The sequence below is a fragment of the Bison bison genome, unplaced genomic scaffold (genome assembly GCF_000754665.1).
Source record: "Bison bison bison isolate TAMUID 2011002044 unplaced genomic scaffold, Bison_UMD1.0 scf7180017864360, whole genome shotgun sequence".
NCBI classification, from domain to species: Eukaryota; Metazoa; Chordata; class Mammalia; order Artiodactyla; family Bovidae; genus Bison; species Bison bison.
Window position 1 is genome coordinate 1,344,547 of NW_011494932.1, and position 2,829 is coordinate 1,347,375.

Below are 2,829 nucleotides of genomic sequence, written 5' to 3' on the forward strand. Positions count from 1 at the left end.
AGGGCTGCACCAAGTGCATCAAATACCTGCTCTTCGTCTTCAATTTCGTCTTCTGGGTGAGCCTGCACCGGGGTGGGAGGGCGTTCCCCGAGCCCGGCGGGCCGCGCGCTCGGCTAGGCCCCGCCAAGGGGCGCAGCCGGGCCGCTAAGTTGCGGGGCCACCTGTGTGCGCCCAGCCTGGGTGGGTGGGAGGGCCTAGGCCGGCGAGTCGCGAAGGTGGGGGTCGTCCGGGGCCGCCGCGTCCCTCGACGGCGGGTCTGGGGGCTCTAAGACGGGTTTCGGGCCTCTGCGCGTCGGGACCCAGAACCCCGCGGCCGGGCCCTTCGGGGACCTGGGGTCCGTTCCCGGCTGGTGATGGTGGTGGTGCGGTGGGTGCGTGTCCCGAACCCAGCGCCCGGCTACTGCTTAGTTCTCCGGACCGCTGTTTCTGGGGCCGCCCTGCTTCTTGGGGAAAGAGGGGCTCGAGGGCGGGGCTTGAGACACCCCGCCCCCATGAGCTCATCAGAGCCACCGCCCCTAGATGGGCGGCCCGGCCCGGTGCAGTGGCTGGCTGGCGGGCGGGCGGGGGGAGGTGGGGTGGCGCGCTACAGTTTGCCTTAGTCTTGGGGACTGTCCATCCCACTCTGGGCCCAACTCAGTTTCATCCTCCTGTTTGCTGTCGCCATCCTGAGGGTCGGTTTGGGGGTCCGTGCCCGGGCAAAGCGCAAACAAGAAGCGCCCTGCACCCGGGTGGCCCGCGTGCCGGGGTGCCTGCATAGTGGTGCCCCCAGTTTGAGGGGCCTAGCCTCCTCACCCAGAGGTAGATTCCAGCCCCTCCTCGCCCTGGGGCGCTGCAGAGGCTGTGAGGGGCGAGGGGCTGAGCGGTGTTCCAAGCTGGCACAGGCAGGGGGCCCGGAGAGCTGGGCGACTCCGAGCCTGAGGGTGCTGGGGCGGGGTGGATGCCCAGCTCCGGGCTTGGAAAGAGGTGCCCACAGGTGAGACGTCTGAGGGGTGCTGGAGGGTCTCCTGGGGCCTCTGGGCAGCAGGCCTGAGTTGTGTTTCCTGATCAGCCTTAACTGCTGGCTGGTGCCTGGTGAAGCTTTGGCTTTTGTTTCCATTTCCTGTTGGTGCTGGAATTAGGGGCGTGGAGATTTCTTGCTGTCCCGGGGGCCCCCAGGCGTGGGCGTCAGGAGCCCCTCTGGCAGCTGTGCGCTGCCACCCCTCGGGGGTCCCCGGGCAGGGACCTGGGCCACTTTCTGGCCCCTCGTTGCTTCTCCACCGCCCCAGGCTGCTCAGCCCTTGTCCCGGAGGACGAGGACTGTCTGCTGGATGTCAAGTCGACAGGGGGAGGCTAAAGTTTTAAAATGGCTCCTGGAGAACTGTGTGGGCCTGGAGACCTCTGTTTGCCCTCCGGACGGCCCAGGGTCAGGTCCCAGGACACCGAGGTGTTGGGGTGGGGAGGGCGGAGACTGGACTTAGAGTGGAGCTGTCACATTCTGCCTGCAGGGGCACCCGTGGGGGCCCGTGGCCATCAGCCTCTGCTCTGGGGGTGGGAGCAGGGAGGTTGGCAGGATGGGCCAGGGGCCTTGGCAACCTTTGCTGAGGGGCTGGCCTTGGTGTTGATTTAGTAATCGCCTGCTTTGGCCTTGGCAAGGGGTGTCGACCAGACCCCCTCTCCCCATGGCTTTCAAGCTTTTCCCTTGAGAGCAGAGCTTGGGAGGGTCCTGGTGGGAGGTAGGGGGCAAGGAAGGAGACCGAGCTTCCCGGAGAAGCCCCTCCCATCGCGCGGCCTGGGAGGTCTCCCAGAGACTCCCCCCTCCCCCAGCCCCTCCCAGCTGCCTCTGGTAAAGTCCCAGGTTTCCCAGGCAGCCCAGGCGGAGGCCTGACACATCCCCCGGGGCCACTCTATTCAGGCCGGAGGAATTATTTCCCCTCCCGTCCCCTCCCCGGGCCTGCCCTTCAGAGCTCTGACAAGTTGGCTTCCAGGGGCACAGAAGCCCCACCTACCCATGGTGGGGAGCGGGGAGTCCCTCTCTGCACCCCCAACCCCAGCCAAGAGTGTGGGGCCGGGGCCTGGACCCTGGTGGAGCCTGCTGCCCTGGTCCTGGCTCCCTCCCTTCTGAACTGGGGGTCCTGTTAGTTTAGGAGCTGGGTGCTGGGCTTGGTGGCCGTAGGGAAGACCGCTCTCCTTGGCAGGTGTAGGCTGTGACGTGGGGAGGCTGGGGTGCGAGCCAGGCGGGAGGTGGAGGCTGCGTGTCTGGATCCGGATCCAGGCACTTTCGCAAGTTTCATTTCAGAGAGTAAAGCCGTCCCCTTGGGAGGCGGCGGCACAGGCCTGCTGGCATGGGGTCCTGGAAGGAGCCCACCCCTACATGCCAGCGCACACGCGTGCGCACACACAGACACACACACAGGCTCACACACATACACGGGCTGACATACACAGGCTCTCACTTGCGCGCGCGCGCGCGCGCACACACACACACACACACACACACACACACACGGGCTCTCACCCATACAGACACATGCAGGCTCTTACACATGCAGACACAAACACGGGCTCTCACACACACACACAGGCTCACACACACACATGGGCTCTCACACATACACACACATACGGTCTCACACACATACACGGGCTCACACACACAGGCTCTCACATGCACACACACACACATATGGGCTCTCTTTCACACACACACACACACACACACGGGCTCTCACCCATACAGACACATGCAGGCTCTTACACATGCAGACACACACACGGGCTTTCACACATACATACATACACACACGGGCTCTCTCTCACACACATACGCACCGGCCCTGCGCGCCCCCCCCC

The 2,829-nt window shown here is 65.1% G+C and overlaps 1 protein-coding gene across 1 annotated transcript in view; it reads left to right on the plus strand.

Moving 5' to 3' along the window:
- The first annotated feature begins 6 nt into the window (after nt 1-6).
- Nucleotides 7-2,829, plus strand: part of CD81 (CD81 molecule) — a 21,010-nt gene continuing 18,187 nt past the window's right edge. Inside the window, exon 1 of the mRNA XM_010855227.1 lies at nt 7-56. The gene's annotated coding sequence lies outside the window, so the exon portion shown is untranslated. The remainder of the gene's footprint in view (nt 57-2,829) is intronic.